This window comes from Coregonus lavaretus (genome assembly GCF_964263955.1).
Source record: "Coregonus lavaretus genome assembly, chromosome: 8".
NCBI lineage: Eukaryota > Metazoa > Chordata > Actinopteri > Salmoniformes > Salmonidae > Coregonus > Coregonus lavaretus.
In genome coordinates this window covers 9,252,081-9,267,176 of record NC_139995.1, presented here as the reverse complement: position 1 = coordinate 9,267,176, position 15,096 = coordinate 9,252,081, and the positions used below count along the sequence as shown (strand labels likewise).

Sequence of the window (15,096 nt, the reverse complement as noted above, 5' to 3'; positions counted from 1 at the left end):
TAACTATACCGAACGTTCCCAACCAAACCGGTACCGTAACGATCAACATGGCTGCCACATTCCTGCACCCAACCCACAAAAAGGGTCATGGTACAAGAGTAACAAGGGTGACAAAGAGTTCAATGAACACCGAAGCATACACCAATACTCTCGACAAGCTCTGCTAACAGAACTACAGGAGCAAAACAAATTTGAAAAAGGGAAAAAAGGTAGGTCACTATGACTAGACGTGGATTTGCCAGACAACATGTCCACCAAAACTAACACCATTTGTGAGGATGTAAATTATCAACTTACTCCCGCTCTCACTCGAGACCCTATCCAGGGCCCGCTCGATCTAGAAACAAGCCCTCAGGCTTTGTCTATAGACTCTGATACAAATGTTGTGAAGCAAAAGGTAAAAAACATTGCAATAACCAATTCCACTCAAAACCTGATAAGTCGATCTGTTTTCACCATGAACACTAATGACACATCACGTCATTGCGAACAAAACGTGACTCAAACAGCCCATACCTGGAAACAGTTCTGGAGGACTGCTTATCCTGTCATGCGCTAATTGATTCAGGTTCGACAATATCGCTCGTCTCTCAAACGTTGCTCAATGATCTCAAAAGGGCTTTGATTCCAGCTAAACGTTGGTTAAAAACAGAACGAAGCGATACTAAACTTAGAGGTTTCACTCAGACTACCTCGCCTCTCACATTGAGACTCATGCTGAAACTACACTTCCAAGACGTATCGCTTGTTCACCCTGTGTATGTTACCAGCCTCGAAAGTGAACCCCTGCTACTTGGAGCAGACTTGATGGATTGTTTGATCCCACTGATGGATTGGAAAATCAACCAAGTATGGTCACAGCTAACAGTGCCGTCTCCACTGACCACACTGTCTTCTCCGAACATTAACTGCAACACAGTCATCCACGAGGGGTACCTATCGAAAGAACCCCTTGGGAAACAGACGTTTCAACACCTCTTGGTGCAGAATCTGACCCAAGGAGATATTACGATATCTCGTCACATTCAATCAACAAACCTGATAGACTATTATTTTCATGATTTCGAGCCTGCAGTCTCTGTGAGTGAGCAACTTCCCTCCTCCTTGGAGTCATGCGATACTGTAGCTAAGATGAACTTCTCTTGTCCTTAAGACACATCCGCAAGCACCGCGGCCGTCTCAGGAAATAAAGCATCTACGTTCAGATTGGACTCTGTTTCCAATTATTCATTTTCCGCTTTGAGGGAGACTGAAACCCCCTACAATGCAACAAACGGTGTTAGTCCCGCCACTGACCCGGTGACTCCAACTGGTGAAGCATCTGTGCGATATCGCGAAAAGATATCCTCATCTCAGTTCGCAGGTATTGGAACGGTTGCCACATGAGGATGCTGGGGTGAATGGCAGGTCATGACAGCCACTGAGCGTTTTGAAGCACAAACACCAGGACATTTGGTTGAAAGGTTACAGCCAATCTACTAACAACGCGGATGCTGACAACTCGTACAAAGGGCACAATCTTTTTGTTTGTGCCTCGGACACCAACACCAACCGCTGGTGGGGGGGTCCCGAGACACAAAGGGAGGGAATACTAGCCCAGACCCATGATGAGCCTCGTCGAGGCCAGTTAAGGGGTCGAGGCTAAGTGCTAAACCGTATGAGGCTGTTTGATAAGGAAACAAATTAAGTTGTAAACTTCCCCACGCGAGCAGAGAGAGGTGGACAAGCCCCTCGAAGGGGATAACCTTAGAAGACATCTTGAGATATCATTGAGGTGCCCCACACTGGTCGTAAAAGAAGTCCAGTGGACTTTACACCTCCCTCGCAAAAAATGGTAACAATAATCATTCCTTGCCATGCGTAGTCTCAACTACAATGCAACTGGTAAAATGCTCTAATAATGTGTTCCGGTAGGATATCATTACGTAATCAATTGGTAGGGTAGCTGGTCCCCTTGGGTACCAGTACCAATGCCAGCAACAGGCAGCAAGAAGGTTAGAGACCTAACAAGTCCAATTGCCTTTGATAACAGCGACAGATGAGGTAGTAGTCACTCAGATTGCAACACGTGGAAGGGAATCTCCCAAAACACTCTTCTGATGGTTAAAACACATGCCTCTAATAAATATAACCCTCCATTCAGGAGGAAAGTTATTAGAAGTCATGAACCATGATCACACCGCGTACAACTGGTTCAGTGCTTATAGAGTACTTCCGTCGTGAGGTTAGCTCCTCCCTGGATAACATAGCTATGAATAAGACTCCTTCATACCTATCGCCACTACAATGGTGTAAGACACATTGACTTACACGGTTGGTCCCCTGGCATATGGCTTGAGGTCGGCACCGATTCTTACTGACACACGGTCATTGAAATCAAAATTATCTGATGACGTCAGACTCACTCTGCCCAGATTGCAGCCTATCATGTGCGCTTGTACAAACATAAACGCACATGCACAACATAACATTTAATGAGGATTTATACTAGGATCACTTAAGGGTCAGAGCAAAATACCAGTCTTGGTAAAGTTGTAAATAGAACCTGAACCCCCTTTGACTCTACAGCTACATTAATCACCAGTTTCCCCCCAGACGTCCATAGGTCAACCCTGTAGACTGTCCGAAGCTGGTGCCTTACAGCTGTAGCCTTCTCATGTAGTTCTCAACTTAGGATAGTGCCCTAAGCAACACACCACTAAGTAGGATCACCCTAGATATGACATTGGACAAAATGCCATGATGAAGTAATTTAGCCATGACCGTGGACGTATATAGAATAGAGTCCAATTAGATGATTAAGGTATGGTAACTACTGTATATTTTGTATGTCTTTTTGTTTGTGTTTTTATTCTTTACAATTATTTCATTTTCTTTGAAACTTAGGAAGTGATACTGCCACAAACAAGTTCCCCATATAACCACCAATTAGTGCCACAACGCCGCTCATTTGGGCAAGAAATGTAATGATGTATTGCATGAGTGTTTTTACGCTGTTAATGTCTAGATCCACCAGCCGGGACAACCGGACGATGGGTCCGGAACGACGATCCGCAACCAGGACATCCCATGGCCATTCTTGTGGTGGTCTGCAGCTTGCAGAAACCAGGTTAAACCACCAGAGGGGCACTGCTACGATGATCCACAAACCAGGACATCTCGTGGTCATTCTTGTGGTGGGTTGCAACTTGCAGAATACTTCCAAGATTGAACCCAACAGAGGGGGACTGTCATGACTGTCCAAAAGAATCCAAATAGGTCAGGTCAGGTTTGCAATGAATAACAGCGATCAGACCCCCTTTCACCCGTAGAGGGGGGTTAACAGCACACACCCTGATGTAAATCAACAAAGAAGGCATAGGATCTCCCTCTCAAGATCCATCCAAGGAATGTCTTTGTTTCAGCAGTCTTTTTCCCGCTGAAACTCTAACATGTTCAAAAGCAAATACTGGAACAATATTTTGAACATAGAACGTGGGGAATGGTCGGAGGCGATCTATAGAACACTAATGTCATTTGGTGTGTTATTTTGTGATGTCATGAATTTTCTAATAAAGGAAATACTGTAACTTGGAAAGTATACCCACTACATGTATGAAGTGTCCATCCTATTTATTGTGCATATAATATGAAACATTATAAGTGTTTTTGTTAAGAAAGGGATGTGATTTGAGAAGTTATATGAGATAATTGTTTTTCATAACTTGGCACAGTTAGTAGTCACTGCCCAAAGTGAGGTCAGAAAGCGTGTCAGCCTGACGGAACCGCCCCCTTTCGAGCAGAATTCATAAAAGATCAATAAATACATTAACAAACCAGACCAGAAAGACATGAAGCGGCCGCTACACCTTTAAGTTGGTTGGGACTTTGAATCTCAACATGAGGTGGAGATAAACGCACCTCCCGGACAATCACTTGCACGGCTGATTAGCTGTCCTAAGTAAAGTATCTTCGAAAGCTAATTTAAATAGGCCCATAATATTACTCTGCTCAAACCATCCTGTTACGCTATGCCCATCACCCCACTGGGAATCATCGATGCGGCTGGCTAGCCTATCTTCAAAGAAGCATCTTCAACAGCGAATGGAAGGAAGATTAACTCTGTAGTTCTGTTCAGGACTACACGACAAGTCATTGGAGACCGGACAACTACGAAGAAGAGAACAACGGTAGAAGGAGGATCCAAGATGGCGTAGCATTGCGGTCATGTACTCTGTTGTGTGTCTGTGTAAATAGCCTGTTCTTTCTTTTTTTTGTCTTTTGTTGTATACAGTGAGGGAAAAAAAGTATTTGATCCCATGCTGATTTTGTACGTTTGCCCACTGACAAAGACATGATCAGTCTATAATTTTAATGGTAGGTTTATTTGAACAGTGAGAGACAGAATAACAACAAAAAAATCCAGAAAAACTCATGTCAAAAATGTCATAAATTGATTTGCATTTTAATGAGGGAAATAAGAATTTGACCCCTCTGCAAAACATGACTTAGTACTTGGTGGCAAAACCCTTGTTGGTAATCACAGAGGTCAGACGTTTCTTGTAGTTGGCCACCAGGTTTGCACACATCTCAGGAGGGATTTTGTCCCACTCCTCTTTGCAGATCTTCTCCAAGTTATTAAGGTTTCGAGCCTGACGTTTGGCAACTCGAACATTCAGCTCCCGCTACAGATTTTCTATGGGATTAAGGTCTGGAGACTGGCTAGGCCACTCCAGGACCTTAATGTGCTTCTTCTTGAGCCACTCCTTTGTTGCCTTGGCCGTGTGTTTTGGGTCATTGTCATGCTGGAATACCCATCCACGACCCATTTTCAATGCCCTGGCTGAGGGAAGGAGGTTCTCACCCAAAATTTGACAGTACATGGCCCCGTCCATCGTCCCTTTGATGCAGTGAAGTTGTCCTGTCCCCTTAGCAGAAAAACACCCCCAAAGCATAATGTTTGACGGTGGGGATGGTGTTCTTGGGGTCATAGGCAGCATTCTTCCTCCTCCAAACACGGCGAGTTGAGTTGATGCCAAAGAGCTCGATTTTGGTCTCATCTGACCACAACACTTTCACCCAGTTCTCCTCTGAATCATTCAGATGTTCATTGGCAAACTTCAGACGGCCCTGTATATGTGCTTTCTTGAGCAGGGGGACCTTGCGGGCGCTGCAGGATTTCAGTCCTTCACGGCGTAGTGTGTTACCAATTGTTTTCTTGGTGACTATGGTCCCAGCTGCCTTGAGATCATTGACAAGATCCTCCCGTGTAGTTCTGGGCTGATTCCTCACCGTTCTCATGATCCTTGCAACTCCACGTGGTGAGATCTTGCATGGAGCCCCAGGCCGAGGGAGATAGACAGTTATTTTGTGTTTCTTCCATTTGCGAATAATCGCACCAACTGTTGTCACCTTCTCACCAAGCTGCTTGGCGATGGTCTTGTAGCCCATTCCAGCCTTGTGTAGGTCTACAATCTTGTCCCTGACATCCTCGGAGAGCTCTTTGGTCTTGGCCATGGTGGAGAGTTTGGAATCTGATTGATTGATTGCTTCTGTGGACAGGTGTCTTTTATATAGGTAACAAGCTGAGATTAGGAGCACTCCCTTTAAGAGTGTGCTCCTAATCTCAGCTCGTTACCTGTATAAAATACACCTGGGAGCCAGCACTCTTTCTGATTGAGATCGGGTCAAATACTTATTTCCCTCATTAAAATGCAAATCAATTTATAACATTTTTGACATTTTTCTGGATTGTTTTGTTGTTATTCTGTCTCTCACTGTTCTAATAAACCTACCATTAAAATTATAGACTGATCATTTCTTTGTCAGTGGGCAAACGTACAAAATCAGCAGGGGATCAAATACTTTTTTCCCCTATCACACTTTTCATCCTTCTACTAAATATACTTTCCTGCAACCCGACTCACTCAATGTGGAACGGATTCTATTATTAACTTACCTTTTATCTAGAATCTCCAGTTGAAACTAGCTAGCCAGGCAACTAGCTACTTGCTATTAGCCATCGTTAGCGGTTTTCACCCAGAACATTTGATTTTCTGCCGGAATAACTGAATCACTGGACCTTAACACCGGATCGCAACCAGCTAGCTGCAACCAAATTGATGTTGCTGTTGGCTAATCACCACTGCCCCCGAAGCAAGCACCAGTTAGCCTTGAGCTAGCCTCGAACCAGGCCCATATCCCGACTATCTACCTCTCTGTCTACCTGACGGGAGTAGCCAGCTAACTAGCTACTTGCTAGCCACCGTTAGCAGGGTTTTTTCCACCATTTTCCATGTCCTGCACTACCTACCAGCCAGCTCTAGCCTGTACTATTATCGGCCAGTCTGCACAGCGCGTTATCAACCCAGAACATATCGGATTTTCTGCGCAAATCACTGAATCACTGGACCTTTAACACCGGATCATCGCAACTAGCTAGCTGCAACCGAATGGATGTTGTGGTTGAATAATCAGCCTTTAGCTAGCCTCGAGTCAGGCCCATCTCCCGGCTATCTACCTCTCTGTCAACCGGACGGGACCTCCTAGTGTTGACACGGAGCCCCGCCGATCCATCACGTCTGTGGTTTCAACAGGCTTCCCGTTGCGACGACCATGAAGATCCATCTGCTAGCCCCGGCCCGCTAGCACACGCTATTCAACAGCCGTGCTTCCTGATCACCTGTGCTGTAGCACCAATTCGAACTGCTCTCGGACTCACATTGCTGTTCACTGGACCTTATGATCACTCAGCTGCACAGCTGATGCCTGCTTTACTGTTCCTTTACACGGTACCCTGTCCTGTTTTATCTGTTTAGCCTCAGCCCAAACTTTCATCGCTATTACCAGTTGTTGTCTTAGCACTCTCGAATAACACCTGTGATTGCTTTATGCCTCTCTCCCATGTCAACATGCCTTGCCTATTGCTGTTCCAGTTAGTTATTATTATACCATTTCACTGTAGAGACCCAAGTCCCTCTCAAACTGCCTCAAATAGCTCCTCTGTTCCACCCCCCATACATGCGGAGACCGGCTCAATCGGTGCCTCCAGTGATGCTATCTCTTTCATTGTTACCCAACGCTTAGGTTTACCTCCACTGTACTCATATCCTTCCATATCCTTGTCTGTACATAATGCCCTGAATCTATTCTACAACGCCCGGAAATCTGCCCCCTTTATTCTCTGTACCCAACACACTAGAAGACCAGTTCTTAAAGCCTTTAGCCGTATCCTTATTCTAGTCCTCCTCTGTTCCTCTGGTGATATAGTGGTTAACCCAGGCCCTGCAGCCCCCAGTATCACTCCTACTCCCCAGGCGCTATCATTTGTTGACTTCTGTAACCGTAAAAGCCTTGGTGTTTTGCATGTTAACATCAGAAGCCTCCTTCCTAAGTTTGAGTTATTCACTGCATTAGCACACTCCGCCAAACCTGATGTTCTAGCAGTGTCTGAATCCTGGCTTAGGAATGCCACCAGCAATTCAGAAATTGCCATCCCAAACTACAGCATTTTCCATCTAGATACAACTGCCAAAGGGGGTGGAGTTGCAATCTACTGTAGATATAGCCTGCAGAGCTCTATCATAATATCCAGGTCTGTGCCCAAACAGTTTGAGCTCCTACTTCTAAAAATCCACCTTTCCAGAAATAAGTCTCTTACTGTTGCCGCTTGCTACAGACCCCCCTCAGCCCCCAGCTGTGCCCTGGACACCATATGTGAATTGATTGCCCCCATCTATCCTCAGAGTTCGTACTGCTTGGTGACCTAAACTGGGATATGCTTAACACGCCAGCCATCCTACAATCCAAACTAGATCCCCTCAATCTCACACAAATTATCAAGGAACCTACCAGGTACAACCCTACATCCGTAAACATGGGCACCCTCATAGATATCATCTTGACTAACTTACCCGCTAAATACACCTCTGCTGTCTTCAACCAGGATCTCAGCGATCACTGCCTTATTGCATGCGTCTGTAACGGGTCCGCGGTCAAACGACCAACCCTCATCACTGTCAAACGCTCCCTAAAACACTTTAGCGAGCAGGCCTTCCTAATTGACCTGGCCCAGGTATCCTGGATGGATATCGATCTCATTCCGTCAGTAGAGGATGCCTGGTTGTTCTTTAAAGTGCTTTCTTCTCAATCTTAAATTCTGAAAAAATTCAGAACTAATAAAAATATAGCCCCTGGTTCTCCTCAGACTTGACTGCCCTTGACCAGCACAAAAACATCCTGTGGCGTACTGCAGTAGCATCGAATAGCCCCCGCGATATGCATCTTTTCAGGGTTCAAGTTAGGAACCAATCTACACAAGCAGTTAGGAAAGCAAAGGCTAGCTTTTTCAAACAGAAATTTGCATCCTGTAGCACTAACTCCAAAAAGTTTTGGGACACTGTAAAGTCCATGGAGAATAAGAGCACCTCCTCCCAGCTGTCCACTGCACTGAGGCTAGGAAACACTATCACCACCGACAAATCTACAATAATCGAGAATTTCAACAAGCATTTTGCTACTGCTGGCCATGCTTTCCACCTGGCTACCACTACCCCGGCCACCAGCTCTGCACCCTCCGCTGCAACTTGCCCAAGCCCCCCCCCCCTTCCACAAGCTTCCCACAATAAGTTGGGTGAATTTTGGCCCATTCCTCTGACAGAGCTGGTGTAACTGAGTCAGGTTTGTAGGCCTCCTTGCTCGCACACACTTTTTCAGTTCTGCCCACAAATATTCTATAGGATTGAGGTCAGGGCTTTGTGATGGCCACTCCAATACCTTGACTATGTTGTCCTTAAGCCATTTTGCCACAACTTTGGAAGTATGCTTGGGGTCATTGTCCATTTGGAAGACCCATTTGCGACCAAACTTTAACTTCCTGACTGATGTCTTGAGATGTTGCTTCAATATATCCACATAATTTCCCTTCCTCATGATGCCATCTATTTTGTGAAGTGCACCAGTCCCTCCTGCAGCAAAGCACCCCCACAGCATGATGCTTCCACCCCCATGCTTCATGGTTTGGATGGTGTTCTTCTGCTTGGAAACATCCCCCTTATTCCTACAAACATAACAATGGTCATTATGGCCAAACAGTTCTATTTTTGTTTCATCAGACCAGAGGACATTTCTCCAAAAAGTACGATCTTTGTCCCCATGTGCAGTTGCAAACCGTAGTCTGGCTTTTTTATGGCGATTTTCGAGCAGTGGCTTCTTCCTTGCTGAGCGGCCTTTCAGGTTATGTCGATTTTGGACTCGTTTTACTGTGGATATAGATACTTTTGTACCTGTTTCCTCCAGCATCTTCACAAGGTCCTTTGCTGTTGTTCTGGGATTGATTTGCGCTTTTTGCACCAAAGTACATTCATCTCAGTCGCTTTGGATAAAAGCGTCTGCTAAATGGCATATTATTTATTATTATTATCTCTAGGAGACAGAACGCGTCTCCTTCCTGAGCGGTATGACGGCTGCGTGGTCCCATGGTGTTTATACTTGCATACTATTGTTTGTACAGATGAACGTGGTACCTTCAGGCGTTTGGAAATTGCTCCCAAGGATGAACCAGACTTGTGGAGGCCTACCATTTTTTTTCTGAGGTCTTGGCTGATTTCTTTTCATTTTCCCATGATGTCAAGCAAAGAGGCACTGAGTTTGAAGGTAGGCCTTGAAATACATCCACAGGTACACCTCCAATTGACTCAAATTATGTCAATTAGCCTATCAGAAGCTTCTAAAGCCATGACATCATTTTCTGGAATTTTCCAAGCTGTTTAAAGGTACAGTCAACTTAGTGTATGTAAACTTCTGACCAACTAGAATTGTGATACAGTGTGGCAAGTCCTAACCGACTTGCCAAAACTATAGTTTGCTAACAAGACATTTGTGGAGTGGTTGAAAAATGACTTTTAATGACTCCATCCTAAGTGTATGTAAACTTCTGACTTCAACTGTATATATATATATATATATATATTCTTCTTCTTCTGGTCGGGTCCCCCACGCGCAGCGCATAGCCTGCATATAGGAAGTGGCAGCTCTTCTCATTATATTGTATTATTATCATACTATTACTGCTTTATAGCTAATTGGTGGAGTCTTGTGAACACAGTCAGGTAGGCAGTCAGTTCTAAAGGCTGATCATCTCCCCTGAGTCAGCAGGTTGCAGTGAGATGTGTTACCCTTGTAGTTTTCCCACCCTCCCTCTGGCATCTTACGAAATTCACTAGGTGCATATTACCTGCGTGAAAGAAAGAAAGAAAGAAAGAAAGAAAGAAAGAAAGAAAGAAAGAAAGAAAGAAAGAAAGACAGAAAGAGAGACCGTATATAGCCTTTTTTCCTCTTGCAGAATTTGATGTAGCATCACGGCCGCTGCTGGACGAACTTCCTGAATGCTCTGCTGCAGCAGAGCCAACCCTGGCAACCCAGGCCACCCCCCCCCCCCCCCCCCCCTCCCTCCTCTACTTCCCTCCTTCCCCTTCTTCCGCTTCACACACCTCACTTCAGTCTGGTCCTGCATAGAGACAGCATTGCCGGGAGGAGAGAGCAGCACCTACGGCCAGATTCTCTGAGCCCCTCCATTGTACCAGGCTCAGCGTCTGCACGGCACATCTCTCCCCACTGCTTATCCATTCTCCCATCTTTTACTCCTCCCTCCTTCTCTCCACCCTCCATTTCACCCTTCATCTAATTTTCAATGCTCAGCATTCCCCTCTGCGTGTACTGGAGAGAGAAAAAATGACAGAGAGGAGTACAGAGTGCGCCATAAAAACGCCCCCCCCCCCACCCACCCACCCAATTGATGACAAGTAGGATTTTTATTGAGTAGCTCTTCAGCCAATGAGGATGCAGTGCCGGGAAACACAGCAGTGAAACGGCACATAGCTCTGATGCTGGTGCTGATTTGCAGTGTGAGAGAATGTTAATGTGCATGTGTGTTTCTTTTCATTTCCCCCACATCTGATTAACTCAGCAGCACAGGCCCTACCACAACTATTTTGTGTGAGTGTGTGTGAGTGTTTGTGAAGAGGGCTTTTGGGAAGAAACCCACAGGGGTGACTACAGGGACTGAGCAGTTACAATAGGCTTATCTTTTTCAGAAGGGGATAAACCAAAAACGATTCTTCTTCAAGATTGTACTTTTTTACTTCTTCTAAGACCATATCTCAAGTGTCCTGCAGGTACTACAAACAGAAGTCCCTCTCTCTCTCTTTTTCAGGAGACAACAGCTCTCTCCAATACAGGTAAGGTGCACTTTCTTACTGTATTTACATGTTCGGTGATCAGTGATGAGTGCGTGGTCTTGTATCATTTAGTCATGGCAGTACCCAGCCTCATCACAGTGCCCATCTATCCACTGCAGTGGGAGAGGGAAAGGCTCGGAGTAATTATAGCAGACAATAATATCTTCCTCAGTTGGAATTTCCTATGGTTTTATTGCATAGAGACACTGCAGGGAAACGGAGGCTGCCAGAGTGGAACTTTCTCTCTTAGCATTGAGTCAAGTCCTCGTGCGTAGCTTCATACAGTGCTGCAGTATCATGTTACATAATAGTAGAAAATATGTGTGAAAAAGTAGAACTTGGGATGGGGCTATTCACATTAGAAACATTGAAACAACATATTTCACATATTATGGATTCAATCCACTTCAGGAATGCTGATTAAACTATAACCAGAGTAATCGGTGGAGTGTGTTTTTCAAATGCTCAATGTTTTTCAAATGCCTTTTCAACATTGTTGCAATAAAACTGCTTTACCCTGAACCAAAAACTGAGAGGAAATGACAAACTACCAATTCAGGTTCTATTAATCCATTGATATCAAGTTGATATAAGATTGACATAATGTCGATATAAGTCTGTTAGATTGCTATACAGTACAGTACGATGCTTGGAGGGGTGCACGCAAGGTCAATTCTGCTGAACAAGCTATTCTGGAAGGGCCCATGCATTGAAGAGTTGCTACACTGTACCATAATGGTTGAAAAGGTATTTTTGTTAACTGTAGGCGTTGCAACATTCTTGACTATGTTGACTGCGTATTCCACACAAGCGTTTATTTTCATGGGCTGATTTCAAAGTCTTCCGCACCACTCTGAAGGGCATTGTCTGTCAGGTGAATTGGACCTTTGTCAAAATGCAGCAGTTTATAAATCTCATACCTGATAATAATATACAGTATAATATATGCCATTGAGCAGACACTTTTATCCAAAGCGACTAAGTCATGAGTGCATACATTTTACGTACGGGTGGTCCCGGGAATTGAACCCACTATCCTGGCATTGAAAGCGCCATGGTCTACCAACTGAGATGAGCAATTCCATATTCCTTATATGCATACTTTGGTCATGAGTCATTAGCATAAGGATAGAACATCTATATTATACATCAAGATTAAGATGATTGTATTGAAAGGCAACAACATCCACGGTGAGAAGTGAGTGTGTTTCTATGGGGCTGTTGTGTTATCAAGTGACATTCAGGCCTGTCGGTCCTCAGGGGCACTATGTGTACAGGACTGCCTGGACAGGGACTATCCTGGTTTCGATGCAGAGGAATCTGCCTCCTCTTGGCACAGCAGAAGTGATTCAGAGGAGCCACAGCCACACACAAGTATGCACGCACAGAGTCGTCTGGGGGAATAGTGCTGAGTTGGCCATGTCATGAGGGAGGATACTGAGATACGTACCAGTGCTGATGGTGATAAGACCATTCGTTTATAAAGAGTCAGGGCTATTTTGGGTCTGTGGGGCAAGAGGGAGAGAAAAGTCTGCGGTTTTACTGGGTTAAAATGGATGGGATTCGAAAGGAAGATGCAACATTATAGTAATGCCTGAAATTAAATTATATTTTTTGCAAGTTGAGGAGGTCAATTGCTGGTTTCTTTCCTGCTAAACATAAAAACATATGTTAATACATTTTCCTGTATCTCAAAAGGCCTCTATACAGTACTTAGAAAATTGGGTGCTATCTAGAACATAAAAGGGTTATTTCGCTGTCCCCGTAGGAGAAAACTTTGAAGAACAATTTTTGGTTCCAGGTAGAACCCTTATGGGTTCCATGTAGAACCCTTTCCATAGAGGGTTCTACATGGTACCCAAAAGGGTTAAACATGGAACCAAATAGGGTTCTACCTGGAACCAAAAAGGGTTTTCCTTTGGGGACAGCAGAATAACTCTTTTGTAACTTTTTTTCTAACAGTGTACTCTATTCACGGTAGAGTGGCTGTGCAGCTGAATTGGAAAAGCCTCAGTGGCGACCCGTCATTTAGGGCAGGTGGGGCAGGTCTCTTTTTTGCTTTCTTGAGTAAGGCAACTCCAAAATGCAGGTGTTTCAGCCTAGCTCAGTGCTTTCTGTGGTGGAGGGGCAGCCAGCGGAAAATACAGAGCTTAGCGGTTGGTAATCTTGTCTAGTTGCGCCGTGATTGGCTCAGTGTTCTGTCACTCATGGGGGCACTAAGTCACCGCAAAATCTACAGGGAGAGCTTGAAAGTTAAAGCGCCCTTGGACGCTGCCTTAGATTTACATTAGAAGTGCCCATCCAAGAAAGACGTCAAATCACGTTATATCTACCGTAGCTTTGATCATGTCAACATCATACTTTCAAAATCTTAGCTAGCAAGCTAGACAAGCGGCCATCATTATGAATCACGTCGACAATCTACAGGCAAATCCTTTTCAATCCTTGTCATATGAAGAGAAATTATAGATCAAACGTGTCGGTGCTTATCGGCCATTTAACATAAACATTACACAAGAAGTTGGAAATCGCTAATTCAACAATGAGTGGTGTGGAAGGAATCAGTGGCTAACTGCAAGCAATGCAAAGCAATCGTTATTTCGCTTCCCTGCCTGCTTTTTGGTGGAGAGGGTGTGTGATCCAAGTCTGGGATTAAGGGTCTCTTTTCCAAGCTTAAAATAATAAACAATCACACGCAACATCATGAGCCAGAAAAGGTTGAATACATTGGCCATGCTGTCAAGCCAGCATGACTTCTGCCACGTTCAAAACAACTGGAAACTCGGAACTGGGAAATCTCAGACTTCAGTGAGCTCCGACTGGGAAAATACATTTTGAACGGTCATCCAACACAGAAGTCGGGAACTCGGGCCTCTTTCTAGAGCTCTGACCTGAAGATCACTAACGTCATGATTCAACCTTGTTTTTTCAGTGTTCCCAGTTGTCGTGAAAGCACCATAAATCCAGAGAATGCTAGACTTTGACAACAACGTTTCATGACAAAATCTGCCCACAAGAAGGACCACCCTTCCTGTTCAAGTGAGCACAGTACAACTGTGAGTCCAAAAATGTATTGTATGCTGCTGTATAAATGATTTAATATGCCAGGGAGATATGTATACTGTAGCTAAGAAAGTAATAGTAAGTGTATGTTGTGTAGTAAGCTGTTAATAGCCCATGTGCCTCACCCTAATCATTTGGTCCCTTTCCCCCTCATAATTTAGCCTACTGTCCTGACTTGGTGGTGAAATGTCATCTTCGAATATTGTAAGAGCTTTCATTGTCTGCTTATATGCCCCCTTCATTTATCCTATGGTTCTGACTAGGTGTACAGGGAGAATACTCTAAGAACGGCCCATGTTCTGAATTCTGTCTCTGTAGATTTCAAAAGTGCTGAACAAATAGTTATACTGTATTGAGTACGTCCGTCTTAGCTCGCTCATTAATGTCTTAATCGAAATTACGGATTGCCTCTTATCCACTCGTCGTCCCCTTATGCCATAGTTTGTACATCTCAATTGTCAGTAGAAACCACATTTGTTTAAGCAAGTCAGCCATATCAGCTATGTTTTTTTAAAAGGCAGTAAATGAGGGTGAATGAACTGTTTTGCTGCCAGACAAGGCTCTGCTGATAGCTAGGTGTAGCGGTGGTAAGGATTCACTCCATGGTGCTGAAAAGAAAGCTCTGCTGTTGGGACAGCTTTATGTAGGCCCTAACAGTTTGTGGGCACCTTTTGTCACTGTAATAGTGCAATTCATGTATTGTTTAGTCTTGTGTTGTGTAGTGGCTTTGCTGGCATGCATACATTTTTTATTTTTTTGTTACATGCTAAAAGATTTACATGCTAAAATCACCACTGAAAAGCCTTGACACGTTTCT

The 15,096-nt window shown here is 44.4% G+C and overlaps 1 protein-coding gene across 2 annotated transcripts in view; it reads left to right on the top strand.

Annotated features, from left to right (window-relative positions):
- The first annotated feature begins 10,822 nt into the window (after window positions 1-10,822).
- Window positions 10,823-15,096, top strand: part of LOC311133655 (synaptotagmin-2-like) — a 78,083-nt gene continuing 73,809 nt past the window's right edge. Inside the window, exon 1 of one of the 2 annotated variants that reach the window (XM_084167188.1) lies at window positions 10,823-11,216. The gene's annotated coding sequence lies outside the window, so the exon portion shown is untranslated. The remainder of the gene's footprint in view (window positions 11,217-15,096) is intronic. The other variant, XM_084167187.1, reaches the window with a different exon arrangement.